Source organism: Sitophilus oryzae, unplaced genomic scaffold, assembly GCF_002938485.1.
Source record: "Sitophilus oryzae breed Bouriz unplaced genomic scaffold, Soryzae_2.0 scaffold_1518_pilon_pilon, whole genome shotgun sequence".
In the NCBI taxonomy this organism is placed as follows: domain Eukaryota; kingdom Metazoa; phylum Arthropoda; class Insecta; order Coleoptera; family Curculionidae; genus Sitophilus; species Sitophilus oryzae.
This window is the reverse complement of record NW_022146190.1, coordinates 1,822,757-1,839,406: the sequence shown is the minus strand read 5'-3', so window position 1 is coordinate 1,839,406 and position 16,650 is coordinate 1,822,757. Positions and strand designations below refer to the sequence as shown.

The window sequence follows — 16,650 nt, the reverse complement described above, 5'->3', positions numbered from 1 at the left end:
CAAACCTATCGTGGTCAGAACTTCTGCTCAAGCTCTATGCTTCTCAACTGCTGAATATGCCTGCCCAGTGTGGTGTAGATCTGCCCATGCAAAAAAGGTGAACATCAGTCTAAATGAAACATGCAGAATAGTGACAGGTTGTATGACCCACCCCCTTAGAAAACCTTTACAAGGCCGCAGGTTTTACAAGCCCCGATGTATGCAGAAAAGCTCATGAACGTACTGAGAAGCTAAAACAAACCTTTGATGCTCGTCACTCAATCTTTGGCCAAGAGTGTGGCCAAGGTAGACTTAAATCCAGACGCCGTTTCTTAAGCCACCTCCTGGATGAACCTCCCTCCAACTACCCACTTAGAGAGGACCCACCAAACGGTGTTTCTAGCGACTGGAAAACCTGGAGAATGCTCAACCGTATCAGAACCAATATCAGAACTGGGGTGTCTTCAGTAAAATCCAATTTGATTAAATGGGGTTTGCTCTACAGAAATGACGACAAATACGACTGCGGCGCCTTTCAGGACATGGAACATCTTCTTCAATGTCCTGTGTACCCCCACAGATGTATCCTCTATGACCTATGGCTGGCTAAACGGGAAGCATTGGACGTAACCCATTATTGGGCTAATAAACTACAATCCCGATTGGAAAAAGTAAAAAAAGAGTTTCGAGAAAAAAAAAGTCATGCCGAATCCAGGACGCGCGTTTCGCTAATCATTAAAACCATTAAACAGTTTTTAACACAGCCATGGCAGTCTAGATTGAAATTTAAAATTCAATTTTGTTTTAAGCAAAAATGTCAAAAGTTGACATATGATATGTCATTCTATTTAGATTGTCATTTTCTATCGAATAAAGTAAAAAATACCGCGGGTGCCATTTAAAAATCAAAAGTTATAGTAATTTCCGGTGAAACAGGAAGTGGCCGAAAAGAATTGAATTCTTCAATCAGTCCTAATTTATGTCATATACTAGCATACCAAATCTCATTTATCTAATAAAATAAAAAAGTTTTAGGGGTTGTTAGTAGACCTGTTCGGTGTTGAGATTTGAACACCGGTGTTAGGTGTTGATGACCACCAGTGTTTCAGTTGGCGTACCGGTGTCAACACCGACACCGGTGTTTATCTCGACACCGGTGTTCATCTACAACACCGGTGTTTATCTTGACACCGGTGTTTATCTTGACACCGGTGTTTGTCTCAACACCGATGTTTATTTCAACACCGGTATCGCGATGAACACCGGTGTAGAGATCAACACCTGTGTCGGTGTCGATGTCGATGATGCCGTTTGTTTTTTTTTGTTTTTTTAACGTAATATTTTTTAGTTTATCTTACAGCTACGAATTTTTGTTTCTTTATGTTTTGTTTTGTTTTCTATTTGTTTTTGATTGAACAATATTTTACTTTATAGTTGTTTATCTGACGCTTCCACTTTATTTTAGTAATTAGTCTGCAAAAAAAAATATATTTAAATTTGAAAGCTTTAAGTTAAAGTCGGTGCGCTTTAATAAACGATAACAATAAGCAACGATACGACATTATTATTATCAGGTTTATTTTGAACTTATTAATTAACGTTATTTCTTCTTTAATCCGTTTACCAACACCGGTGTCGATATCAAAACCGGTGTCGTAGTCAAAACCGGTATCGAGATGAACACCGCGGTGTCCAGGCCAACACCGGTGTCGAGATGAACACCAGTGTCCAGACCAACATCGGTGTCGGTATCAACACCGGTGTCGGTGTCGACACCGGAACACCGGATAGCCTATATTTGGCCACCGGTGTCAGCCCAACACCGGTGTTAAAAGAGTGTTCCGTGTTTGGAACAGACCTAGTTGGTAGGTTAGGTTATATCTTTATATATTTAACCATTATCGCAGTGTGGAAAAGACAAGAATCTCGATAAGACTTTTATTAGTATTTTATCAATAAGACAGTATTTTAGAAAAGTCCAGATCTAATGAAAGTCTCGTATAGTACATCTCGTAAATGCTTTGAAAATGTCATATACAATATTCCAATTAATATGGGGCATTCCAATTCTATTTAAATAAATTGAAGGGTATTTGTAAAAGAAATCAGAATTTTGCTTGAACCCTTTCAAACATAAAAAATAAAACCAGGTAACTTGCTAGGAAATTATTGCAATTACTTACGATCGAATAACAACTATACGATCGAAAAAAACGGCGTCAAAGACGGGGAATGACAATTAATGATAATTTTGGCGAGGCGTTTATAAGCCCTAGGCGTTAGTTTTTAAGCCCTAGGCGTTATTCACTTAGCTCATACCCTTCTTCATTTCTTATTATATGTCATACAGCCAGTTAACCTTAAGAAGGTTGTAAACGTTCTATCCTTTTTTAATCTTTCTGTTTTTAATAGTAATTTTTGACAATTTTTATGTCAATTTTTAGTAAATGACATCTAGGATTGACATCGCCAAAATAATCATCGACTGTAATTTTTCAGTCCTCTTTGATTCCGTTTTTATCGATCATACGGTAATACTATTGCAATTTTACGCCTGTGTTGGTTATAACCGAAAATCATCACTAAATCCATCTTCCTTTTCAATCTTCGACCGCTCCGAAGGTAAACAAATCTCGGGGGAGGCCATGTACGATATCTAGACGGCGAAAGCGCGCGAGAACTGGAGCTTTTGACTTTTTGGCGTTTCTAAGTTCAACTTGGACGCGGTTTAGTCGCGGAAAAGTCGGCGGCCGGCGCGAGATCGTAGACGGCCAGACGACGGCGCTAGAGAAAAAAAACAGCGAAAAATCGGACGCGGAAACAAAAGAAAACAAAACAATTGCAGCCACTGAATTGTGCCGGATATATTGTGAAGTTTGATATTGAAAATTTCAGTGAAGTTTTTTCGTGAATCAAAAGTTTTTTACCAATTTCGGTGTAACATTTACATAGATGTAAAATTTACATGGTAGGTAAGTCAATAATTGATATTAGGTACATAATGTAGAAGATCATGGAAAAAAATTATTTCAGTTGATATTCGATCAGTTGTCCCTATCAAGTCGTATTTTGTACTATCAACTCAAAGCTAAAATATGGTTTTAATCACTATATCAATTGTATATAAAATAATACCGTTCGATCGAAAAAAAAACGGCGTCAGCGATGGCTATGAAATGAAGATCGCTGTAAAAGATATTATGTTTTTTTAATTAAAAAGTATTTTCAAAAAAAACTCATAGACGTGTTTCGGGGATCCAAATATATCACTCTTAAAAATAATAGACACTTATTTGAAAACAGTTGAAGGGTAAGAGAAAAAACCGACGATGTTACAAAACTGACTTTTACAGAAAAAAACTGATTTAAAGTTGCCAAATACCATGTTACAGGTACAAAAATACATTACTCTATGCGTAGTAATAATTACAATTTAGCATGAGTTTCAGACTTGGTATTCTCAGTAGATAAACTTTAAAAATTCCTATAAAATGGACATCGTCGGTTTTTTTCCTTACCCTTTAGTTATCAATTAATAATCACCTATTAATATGGGCGCATTTTAAATTTTTTAGGCTGTCTGAAATTTAGAAGGGTCCCTCATTTGTATTTATTCAGTCAGATTTTTTGGTTTCACAACCGACACTAAAAAATTCAATAATTTGATTTAAATAAAAAAAAATGATTTCAAATAAATATAATGGCAAACAAATATTAATTTGATTTTTTAGAAACGCAATTATATCATTCTTTGTTGAGATACCTTGCTCTATATAATACAGAGTGTCCCAGAAATAAATACAAATATTTTAACTGGTAGTATAGTTCGAACCAGGGGCGGATACAGGAATTTATTTTAGGGGGGGCCCAAAATAAAAAGCAATGTCGAATATGCTTTTTAGGGCGCCATTTTTAACCCTAATATTTTACAAAATTAACAGCTTTTAGGGGGGGCCCAGGCCCCATGGCCCCCCTCTGTATCCGCCAATGGTTCGAACCCCAGATGCCCAATTTTCTGGCGAAAAAAAATTTTGAAAATTTTATATTTTTCTTGACATTTTCGGGAAAATGGTAAAAAACTTTTGAGTGCCGCTTGTTTATAATCATCGAAGTTTATAATCATCTGCTGATGATGCTAACATGGTTAGCGAAACGCGCGTCCAGTGTAAAAGTAAAAGTGTTTTGGTGTATTGTAGTGATTTAGTGTTTTTATTTTGCTGTGTAACACCAAAGGTTCCAACCCTCAACCGTGATCAGATATTATGTTGCAATAATAAAAATAATATTACCTTATGCAGAGTGTTCAAAAATATATATTAAATAATTACTAGCTTTCAACGGCAATAACTTCTTTAATTTAAATGGAACACCCTGTATATTTTACGTGAATCAGATGCGCAATTTCATTGTCTATGAAATTGTATTATACCATTTTTTACCTATTTTTTCAAGTTTTCGTAGAAAATGCATTTTCTTATTATTTAGGCCTCATTTATCACTATACCCATGGAATTTTTAGATTTTTTTTTTAAAGCAACATAGTACAAAATATACAGATGGTAAAAATAATTATATTGCGAGCCCATTTGTTTACAAAAAGAAAACTATTTAAATCTTTGTAAAAGAGTATACCAATTATATTACTAATTATTAATATATTCCACATATTATTTCCGCCTAACAATTAATTAATTACATACTTAATTGTTTTAATTATTAAATTATTCTAAATAAATGTGGATTTGGCTCAAAAATCAATACCATAATAAGAATAAGTTATGAAAATGAACGTCTCTGTTGTTATAAATAAGCATTCGTCAAAAAATGAAATAAAATTTATAAGGCGCTACATTTTACCACACTGTCTAATACATATACAAAATTCAGTTTTTTAGTATTTGGAGGAATTATTATTAATCAATGTAAACAGTTATTTAATGGAGTTTAAATACTGGGATCTTATTAATTGGTGCTATTTAACAAATATTTAAACAGTTTTTCTTATTTTTTTTTAATGAAATAAGCGAATTATATCGACAATATTAGTATCTGGTACTCTTTGAAATATTGTGATTTTAGACTATTTTTAAAAATATTCTAAAATGTCAATATTCCATGGGTAATAAATAATGGATAAATGAGGTCTAAATTATAAGAAAATGCTACTTCTACGAAAACTTGAAGAGATAGGCAAAAACTGGTATAATACAATATGATAGACAATTAAATTATGCATCTGATTCGCGTAAAATATACAGGGTGTCCCATTTAAGTTAAACAAGTTATTGCCGTTTGAAGCTAGTAATTATTTAATATAAATTTTTAGACACCCTGTATAAGGTAGTATTTTGTTTATTATTGCAACTCTGGGGTGTTTGACTATGGGACACTCTGTATCTTTTAAAAATATTTTCAAATTGTAGCTCTAATAGTCCTTCAACAAACCCAAAACTTACAATTTGTAAAAATCTAATCGTTTAGCTACAATACTCCGTGTCGTATGTGGTGAACAACCCTGTAGATTTGATAGCTCTTTGGATGAAAATTTAGCAGTATTTTATCCAGCATATCTCTACGCAAACATGTGCACACCCATATGTCTATTAAACTCAACATCACAATTATAACTTTTAGCACAATTTTATTTTCATTTTAGGCGGCGCGCGGCGCGGCGGCGCAACGGTACGGTCTATTAGCTCATAATATAAATATTCCGAAATTGACATTCCACCAAGTCGCACAGTTTTGCCCTACCGATGAGTCCAACGATGGGTAGCTAATGATACTGAATAAATCAAATCTTTTTTTTTTCATCTTCTTTTCGAATTTTTTGAATCAGTGCTCTCGCCCCCTCCCCCTAGATATGTAAATAGTCAACGTTTGACCTACATCTAAACAGATCAACTGATTTTGAATTTCAGGTTATCCAATTCATTTGAGATTTTACTCAAACCAGTAAACCTCTGACAAAACTAAAAAACAGGCAAATATAAGGCAAGCCTGTAGAAATTATTTTATTATTCAAGTAGAATTATCAATTTTTTGGTTTGAAAGTTCTCAAAAAATATTCCTAAATTATTCAGATGGCATAATATGAATGTATTTTGTGCCAAATACACGTCGGTAAGTCGTAGTGCAGTGATATCAAGAAAGTGTAGTGTTATCAAGAATCACAGTAAAATGAAGTGTTGTTAAGTGCAGAGTTGCGTTAAGAATCACCCTGTGTAATTTAAAATTCCTTCATTATTTCCTAAGCGAGACTTTATTTGTACAATGAAAGTGTCTTCTTGATATTTTATTTCAATTTTAATTGAAATAGCTTATACTGGTATTAAGCAACATTCATCTATATTTTTTTAGCAATCTTCTCTCATTTTTTATAAAACCTGTTTGGAAATCATCCATCAAAATCTAATCTTGCTATTTTAAAATAATAAAGAATTTTAAATTAAATGACTATCGGAAGCAAAAAACACAATGAACAAATAAAAAAACTATCTAAAATATCCAAATACTCTGATGTGCGTTTAGCTCACTCTATGTTAGCACATCTTCTACAAAAAAAAGACCTGTTACTAAAAGACTCAGCACTTCCAAAAATATGCAAATATCTGACAATGATTCAATAATAACCTGAATTAAAATGATTCAGTAACAATTCAGACAATGATTCAATTAATACAGACTCAGTTTATTCTGGTTTTATTAAATTTAATATTCCAAAATTTAACATAAAACTAAACGATATTGTTCAAAAAATTGGCTTCATGTCTCGTCTTATGAATAATAAAGAATGTGCGTATGGCTAAAAAAAAATAACTTAAGAGCTTTAAACAGGGTGCAATTCAATGATTTTTTTATTTCAATCATGGATTTAAATAAAAAAAATCAACTTGTTTAAAAACTAATGATAAATCGAAAGATAACTGTAAAAATTATAAAAACTTTTCGTATAAAGCTATAAAAAATTATTCCGATTTTTTTCATCAAATAAGTAATTTATTTTTCATCAAATAAGTAATTTATTTTTTATTAAATAAGTACAAAGTTACACTTGCTGTTGTAACGTTTTAATACTTTAATAGATCGAAAAATAATTTTATTTTAAAAGATATAACATATAACATATATCCCTAATATCTATTGATCCTTTAAAATGCTGGACCGATTTTTGTACTTATTTCGTGTGAATCCATTACACTTCTAAATGGCAGAGATTTATATTGAAATTGTGAAGTGCCAGAAATCTGGTATTCGAATACATTTCATTCGCAAACTCTAGTGCAGAACTAGTTTCTTCTGATGTCAGGTTATATTTTTATTTCCGAGGACTAGTCAAAAGGTAAGCTGGAGTCAAGGCTGCTTTATACCTTTTTGAAACAGCTGAATGTTGATCAAGCTAACTTCCGTCTTCTATAATTTATTGTGTGTATTTATTCCCTAATATATTTTTGAATATTAGATGGTACTAATTTCATTTTCGACTTGAGACAGTCATAACTATTTCCAAAAAAAATCCCTTTGATCTAAGCGGCCGATTTTTTTTTTGCGGAAATAGGGGCATCGGCAAAGTTTAGAGAATAAAATATATTGGTGACCGATGTGGAAAAACGACAACGCGCCGCGCCGGCGCCGTACAAATGTTAATATTGTCAATATCGGACAGAGTTGCAAAGATTTAGAAGTTTAGGATAGGACATTAAATAAAAAATTGATTAAAATAAAAAAAAAATCTGATTAAAATCAAAAATCGATTTTTTGGTTTTTGTAAAAAAATCATAATTTTTTTGCACCCTTGCTTTAAAATAAAATTTACTCAAAATTCGTAGATGCACACAGAAAAATATAAAATAAAATAAAAATCCAGATCCATATTAAAAAAATTAAGTTGATAAGAGTAAATAATAATAGATAATTAGCAATAAAATTAGAGTTTTTTAGTTTTAAATGAGTTGTAAGGTTCAGTAAGGCAAAACATTTCTTTCATATAGGTATAATAAAAGTCTATACAGGGTGAGTCTTAAATAAGTGCAGATATTTTTAGGGGTATTATATCTCGACGCCAGAAACACGACTATGTGGTTTTTTTCGCGAAATAAATTTTTTGAAAACTTGAAAATTTAAAAAAAAAATTTGGGAATTTTTTTAGTTTTTAGTTAAAAAACATAATTTCTTGATAATATGGAAACGTAGATAGTACAGTAAATTTACGAAAGAAAACCCAGAAAAAATCCAGTGGTTCTCAAAATTTAAGCAAAAAACATACTTTTTTGGAATTTTGAAAATAAAATAACTCGGTTATTTTGGACTTATTTGAAAAGCGGTAAAGAAAAAACATGTTTCTTTTATCGAGATTTACCAGCCCTGAAAATATTTATATTTATTTAACTGTGTGTCACAGTGGTCAGGGTGCCACTCACCCTGTATAATATGGACTTTGATATAACCATATTTGTATCTCTTCTGATTTACGAAATCCTTGTAGTAGACATCCTTTTATGGCACAGCTTATACAGGGTGGCCCATCGAAAACGTTCCGCAAGGCCAGGGTAATTTTTTTTTCAGAAAATTCAAAACCACGTCAATTTTGTTTGTGAGGGGGACAACTTTTGCCCCAAAAATTATTGCAAAATCTTCAACCCTCTAAGCGGAGGTGTCATGCCCCCGATTTTTATCAAATGGGAAGAGGGGTCAAGTGGTACGGCAATGAAAGGGGCTTTCTATTGTCTATACTTTCCTGCTTCGTTTTTGAAGATCGGTCAAATCGTTGGGAAAATATGAAGGATTGAAATTTGAAAAGTTTTTTAAACATTTATCAGAGTAAATGATAAGGATACGAGGGTGGTCTGAAAAGTTTCCGACCTAACAAAGATACAAGACATCTTTTCTGAATATTTTATTTTATTTTTCAACATAGTCCCCTTGTAACTCTACACACTTTTCCCAGCGATGCTCCCATCTCTGTAACCCGTCCAAACAGTACTCGGCGTTTTTCTCTGCAAAATAGTGGTTCACGAAGGTGATTGCCTTTTCATTTGACGAAAAGCTCTGTCCTCCGAGCGCAATTTTTAAATGAGGGAACAAAAAGAAGTCGCTAGGGGCTAGATCTGGTGAGTAAGGCCGATGGTCAAGCAGTGCAAACCGTAATTCGCCATGGCAACCGCTGAGGTGTGAGACGGTGCGTTATCTTGGTGAAACAGGATTTTCTTTTTCTGTAAATGAGGCCGTTTTTCCGTAAGCCCTGCTTTTAGCTTGTCAAGTAATGATGCGTAGTATGCTCCTGTGATGGTTTTTCCTTTTTAAAGATAATAAATTAAAATAACTCCATGACTATCCCAAAAAAACAGTCGCCATCACTTTCCCAGCCGAAATAACAGTTTTTGCTTTTTTTGGAGCCGGTTCTCCCTTTGCCGTCCACTGTTTGGACTGTACTTTTGTTTCTGGTGTATAGTGGTGTATCCAAGTTTCATCTACAGTAATTAATCGACGCCAAAACTCGGATTTATTGCGCCTAAACTGCGCTAACATAGCGTTGGAAATGTTCATACTAACACGCTTTTGGTCTAACGTGAGCAAACGCGGCACCCAACGCGCGGATAGCTTTCTCATGCCTAAATCTTGAATTAAAATATGACAAACACGTTCTTTTGATATGCTCATAACCTCTGCTATCTCTCTCACTTTAATTCGGCGGTCGTCTAGCACCATTTGGTGAACTTTGGCGATGATATCGTCGATAGTTGCAGTTTTTGGACGTCCCTAACGTTCATCGTCTCCCAAGCTTTATGGCCACGTTTAAATTCAGCTGCCCAAAATTTCATTGTGGTAAATGATGGTGCAGCGTCCCTATACAGAGAATCCAACTCATGTTTAATTTGTGTAGGCGTATTGCCTTTCAAAACCAGATATTTAATGACAGCTCGATACTCGATTTTGCCCATTTTTACAAAAACACTGACATCAACTCACTCAAACGACTGTTACATAACAACTGCGCATCCAAAATGGCTGAAACTTTGGTGAATAACTGTCAACAGATGAACAATGAAAATTCACTAGCTTTTATCTACGAGTGCTGCCATCTTCACGTTGAGGTCGGAAACTTTTCAGACCATCCTCGTACATTCCTTCGACCAATTTGCTGTTTTTTTTTATTATTTCTAGATGTTTGCAATCGGGTTGCGCAGATATTCAATGAACGCCATCCTGACAAACACCTTTATGGAAAAATTGTTCGCCAGTTAGTAGCAAAATTTCACGAAATCCTGTAGTAAACGAAGCTATGGAGGTATTTGTATTGGGCCAAGTTGCATTGGACAGTATTCTGAGTACAAGAAAATTAGCCAATGAGACCCGCGGGAATCGTACAAGTCTCCAAAGGATATTAAAAAAACACAAGTTCCACCCGTACAAAATTCAGTTGGTACAAGAATTCAATGAAGACGATTTTGATCGTTGCTTGCAATTTTGTGAAACTATGAGTGAACGAGTGGCGAATGATAATAATTTCCTATTTAATGCGTGTTTTTCGGATGAGTGTACTTTCTTTTTGAACGGTGTAGTTAATCGGCACAACTGTCGGTACTGAGCTGAGGACAACCCCCAGGGATTTTCACGAGGTGCACACACAAAACCCTCAGAAATTGAACGTGTGGGCTGGTATTTTTGTAAATTCTATTGTGAGTCAGTTTAACGATATTGAGAAGAACTTCAACGTACAAGTCACAGAACAGCTATCTAGCAACTACCCTCGCAACTACCGCACCTGGTCGTTCAACGTTGTGGCAATTGATAAAATGCTTAAACATCTAGAAATAATAAGAAAAAAACAGCAAATTGGTCGAATTTATCCTTAATTATCATTTACCCTGATAAATGCTTAAATAAACTTTTCAAATTTCAATCCTTCATATTTTCTCAATGACTCGACCGATTTTCAAAAACGAAGAGGGGAAATATAGAGAATAGAAAGCTCTTTTCATTGCGGCGCCACTTGACACCCCTTTACATTTGAAAAAAGTTGGGGGATGACACCCCCGCTTAGAGGGTTGAATATTTTGCAATCATTTTTGGGGCAAAAGTTCCCCACACAAACAAAATTGACGTGTTTTTGGATTTTTTGGAAAAATAAATACCCTGGCCGTTATACCTTGCGGAACGTTTTCGATGGGCCACCCTGTATACTTATTCAACATATCAGTACGGTTATTTTTACACAGATTCATGTAACATGAAAAAACATCTAACTAGATTTTCCTAAAGAAATAAATTACTGTCCGAATAATTTTCTTTTCAGTACAGATTTATCGCTGACATATCGAAACGCAAAAAAATGTTTAATGTTAAGCGACTCGTCGGTAAAAGTGATTCGTTTTATTACAACTAGTATTCCTGGACTGTAAATTTATTACACAAGTGACATTCTACTAAGAATATCTTTAGAGTAATAAAGACACGTAACTGCCTGTCACCTATAAATAATAATACAAGTGTGATATTTCGTTACTTATTTTTATATAAATAAATAATTATTTTTTTCCAATATCTTAAGCAAAATGTCATTGATTTTTTTTTTGATAGTGCAGTAGTTGCTAAAAATAAATAGACTATTTGAAATTTTTACTCCAATTTTTTTACAAAACGCATACGAAATGGCACAACACATATAATAAATATATTGTCATAGATATACGGGGTAAGTCAGATATATTTTTCGTCGTAATTATTATTTATTCATAGTCTTTAAATGAATTCGCCTATATATTTTTTGTTCAGTGGAACTACCATAATTTCCCATTTCAAAAATGCTATAATATACATATACAGGGTTGTTCACCACATACGACACGGAGTCACGGCACGTTTTATGTGGATGGACGGCTCCACAGAGTTCAGCTCTCCATCCTCGACATCAGCCGTACTAATGTTCATGGCACGAACGGTCATCGTTTCGGCGCACTCAGTGATAAGGTGTTCTGGTGTTTCCCCATGTTCCCCACAGAATCTGCATTCGCCGTTGTTTTTCAGCTTCAGCTTACTGAGGTGTTTGAGAAGACAGTGTCCTGGTTAGAAACCCCGTGACAATCCAAAGATTGTTTTTATTTAAATCAAGGAAAATATTTGATTTTTCTCGGTCGTAAGTTCTGAGGAAATTTTTCTAGTGTCTTAGACCGTTGGAGGACACCCATACCATGTTACGGATGGAGTCTTCCAGATTCTTCAGTTCAGTTCTTGGTTCCCGCAAAATGGCAAATACTTCATATTTTTTAATTGTAGTTTTCAAAACCAGGTAGGTATACTACTAAAATACACTATACTGCATTGCCACTTCTATATAGTTTTGACTACCAACCAGGGTGAAATAAAACTTCTTCTTCTTCTTGCGGTGCCGTGCCTGTCTTCAGGCGTTGGCGATCTCCATGACTATTTCGCGGAAGAGTTCTCTATCTTCTGCTGCATGAAACAGCCTCTCCACCCCAGACCGGTCGAGTTCCGTATATTTCTGAGCCATGACAGTTTCTTTTCGACTTTTCCTTGAATAATCAAACGAGGAATATAATATTTGGTGCCACGCATTATGTGTTCGAAGTAGCTAACCTTGCTGGCCTTGATGGTGGTTAACAGTTCCCGATTTTGTTCAGCTATTCAAGAACTTCCTCGTTGCTTGTATGTTCGGTCCAAGAATAAGCGAGATAAGAGAAATAAAACTAGATATTATATTCGCCAAGTAATTCTCAGTTTCTGTTGTAAATAGGTCTATCTATACTAGTGATAACCAAATCCTATTAAAAAAATGCAAAAGTCAAGAACAAAAAAACTTAAAAAATTGAAACACAGTCAAATGGCAAATTAAATAAATTTGCGAAAAAAATATAATTAAAATAATTTCGTATTAATTGTACACTTCCTAATAAGAATATTATTACTATACTATTACTCTGAAGATTTAACCGTTGATTAGACCAAAAAATTAGATATAAACAAGAATAAATTTCGTAGAAATCGAGAATTATACTTAAAAATGCGACTCTGCATATCAATTGCTTATATAGGGTGGCAAAACTACCAGATCCTCTAATATGTTTATTATGTATCTCATTTAAGAAATTAAATAATCATTTGTTTTGGAATACTCGTATAATACTACTACTACTATACAGGGTGAGTTTTAAATAACTGCAAATATTTTCGGGGCTGGTAGATCTCGATAAAAGAAACATAATTTTTCTCTACCGTTCGTCAAATAAATCCAAAATAACCGTGTTATTTTACTTATTTCCAAAAAAAATGATTTTTTGCTAAACTTTTGAGAACCACTTGATCTTTACTGTAATTTCTTTCTTGTAATTTAACCCACTACCTCTGCTGCTATATTATCAACAAGTTATGTTTTTAACTAAAAACTTAAAAAAATCCAAATTTTCAAAAAAAAAATCGGTAAGAAAACACTCATAATCGTGTTTGTTAGGGTCGAAATATATTACCCCTAAAAATATTGCACTTGTTTAAGACTCACCCTGTATATACCCAAATAAATTTATTATTTAGCACATTACTATCGCTTTGTTGACGGCTTTAGTAAGCCGTACCTGCTATTCTCTAGGTGTATAAATTCTAGACTATTATTATATTTCGCTAATTAAATTACTAATATTTCTGCTTTGATATTTAGGTGATGGTTGTTATCAAATATATCACACGCGTACCTATAGCAATTATTTGAGATTTTATTCATGTCATGACCAGAACTCAAATGGATCGGAACGCTGCTTCTGATTATTACAATAATAAAACGTCCCGATTCCTATACAAAATATGGTGAAACACAGTTAAACTTATCAGAGGCGCTCAGAGGTTGCCTACCTATTTTAAGAATAGTAACTTATAATATCTATATAGATTCTTATGAAGAATACCCTAATTATGATTTAAACGACATGTTAATTCTTAAGAGAATGACTACTACGAAGAATGTTCTTATGATATCCCTAATAATGATAAATAATTACAAAGATCAAAGACCAACCACCCGATACCTTAACACAAGATCCCACATCCGAAATTGAGACACAAATAATACTAGCTTTTGAATCTCGAAAACATGAATCCAAACCTGAACTTCTCAGAACAAAATTTTCTCTAAACCCTCCCTTAGCAGTAAAGTTTGATAATTTATGCCACATTAATGACTCTTCAAATCAATATGAATTACGCGTACGTATAGGTACTCCTGGTTCTGGAAGTTCTATCTTTAAAGAAAATATAGCTAAAAATTATCGTAATAGACGTTTCGAAAACATTACAATTCGAGACATAAAAAGTGAAAATATTTCAATAAACACAACTGCCCTTATTTCCCTTTCTCCTCGAGATTCTCATTTTAGAGTAATTTTTGCTTTATAGTTTTTAGAGTATTTTTTCTATAATATTGATATTGAATTGGACTGGCCACTTGCCATGTTATGTTTAGATTTCCTAGAACATTATTAAGATTTTGTTAAAGCAAAATAATTTATAATAATGCTAAAAATTTACCTATACCATTACACAAAGTTTCAGAAAATATTTCTATACCGAAGTAATGAAAAAATTGCCTATATACTTTTTTAAAATCGACTTTTGTTTAATAAATCAAAACTAGGCTTTACCATAACAAATAAACAAAAACCATTTTAATAGTATTTCAATATAGTTTTAATGATTTCAATACATACCAAATTTGACCATCCTGTACATTCCTGTAATATATGTACACATAATCGCATCGGAATTGTAAATTTATGTTAAATAATTTATGTAAAATTATAGATATTTACGATACGTTGAGGTAAGAACGTGAATGAACGAATTTTTAATAGTAACTCAACTGCTGACTTAAGGCTGGTGTCTTGCATTAAAACGTTTATTGTTTCATTAATACCATTTAGAACTATATCAATTTTTTTAGTTGAAAACAAGTTTTTTAGTGAAAATGTATTTTTAAAATCAATTAATTAAAAGTAAGCTTCTTAATCTAGCTTCTTTTTCTAGTTCTTTTAATTCATCTGATGAGTTGTTCGATCTAATCTATAAAATGTTTAGTTGAGTATTCCTTCGAGATTTCAGCTGTTCTGTTTGCTTCTACTACTATTCTGTTATTTTCATCTTAAATAACATGTACTGAATTGTTGATGAATTGTTTGATTAGTAGATCCCAGTTATTTGCTTAAACTTCTCATGAACTCTCATTTAAAGAGGACATTTAACATATTAAGAGGACCGAGATTATTTTTAATTCTTTCAGTAAAGGATGTTTGCTTTGCTACCCTGATTTAATTTCTGTTTCGTATTTGTAGGTGTCTAGGTAGATGTCTCCATGTCATTCCAAATTTTTAATTTTATATTGTTTTTACGTTACTCTAGGTACCAAACCAAATCAATCGTTTTGCAGAAACTTTTTATCTGAATTTTCAAAAACTTGTAGTTATTAGGTTTGTAAATACATAATTAATAATGAGATGATCTATCTGGTTGCGTTGGCCCTAATGATTTCCAAAAACAATCGGTCTGGTTGTTTGTACCATATATTTTTGAATTTCTTTGTTTCTGTTCTTCTTTGTTTCTGTTTCGAGGCCATATTCTCTAACAATAATTCTTACTTTGGCATTAAAATATTAAATACTTTGATCTATTTGTTTGCCACATTCTTCTGTATTATCTAATTATAGAATTATGAAGGTAGTTTTAGATGGTCATTTCAGGTTTCCGTTCAGATTCAGTTTTAGTTCAGTTGTCAATTCAGTTCAAAAATAACGATCTATTTAGACGGTCAGTTCAGTTTTCCGTTCAGTTAAAAAATAACGACCTATTTAAACAATCAATTGAGTTTTCATTATTGTCGTGCACAGCGCAGAAGTGCACTGAAGAAGAAACCAAGAAAGAAAAGAAGTAAATGGAGCAAAGACTGGCTTCTAAAGACAATATTACTGTCTCATGTAAATTTAATTAATGGACATCACTTTGAATCTTCTGATTGGTCAAATTATTTATGAACGAATAAGGATACTTGTAAAGAATTGCTGCATTTAGTAACCACTATTATAAAAAACAATCGCCACACTAAAGCTAGGTGCAACTGTAAGATTTTTGGCAACTGGGAGTTCTTACGATGGTCGTAAATTTCCTACAGTAATATCAGCTCCTTTTTATTATCTGGTTGTACCATAGGATAAAAAAAACAGCCTAAAAGATGGCTGGAGAATGAGAATCGATGATAATTTTGGCGAGGTCAAGCCCTAGACGTCATTACTTGGCTCCCTACCCTTCTTTATTTTTTAATGGCGCTTGTTGTAATTTATATTTATATTGAGTAAAAATTATTTTTAAATGGTGTAGTTTAAAATTAGAAAAAAAAATCTTTAGAATTAGGTTTGTGTGTTTGAAAACGTTCTAACGAATTTTTAGTAAATGATGTCTGATTTTTTTTTTGATCATACCTCTCTTTTGTGTCTGTTATGGTAATGTGGGTTCTTTTTCTCCGCAAGCATGGATATTTCATAAAGCTCAATAAACTCCATGAGAAAGTCGTGTTTGGTCATTGCGCAAGATATTATATATGTCTTCAAAGTATGTCTTATTATGCTACTGCGAAAACTGACATATAAACTGACATGTTTGTTTACACATCATTTT

At 33.1% G+C, this 16,650-nt stretch overlaps 1 protein-coding gene across 3 annotated transcripts in view; it reads left to right on the top strand.

Moving 5' to 3' along the window:
- LOC115878584 (PDZ and LIM domain protein 1-like) overlaps positions 1-16,650 on the top strand; it is a 118,886-nt gene that overhangs the window by 21,710 nt on the left and 80,526 nt on the right. The window contains exon 1 of one of the 3 annotated variants that reach the window (XM_030895131.1): positions 2,702-2,947. The exons of 1 other annotated variant lie outside the window; for it this stretch is intronic. The gene's annotated coding sequence lies outside the window, so the exon portion shown is untranslated. Of the gene's footprint in view, positions 1-2,701; positions 2,952-16,650 lie in introns of those variants that run through there. One more of the 3 variants, XM_030895133.1, reaches the window with a different exon arrangement.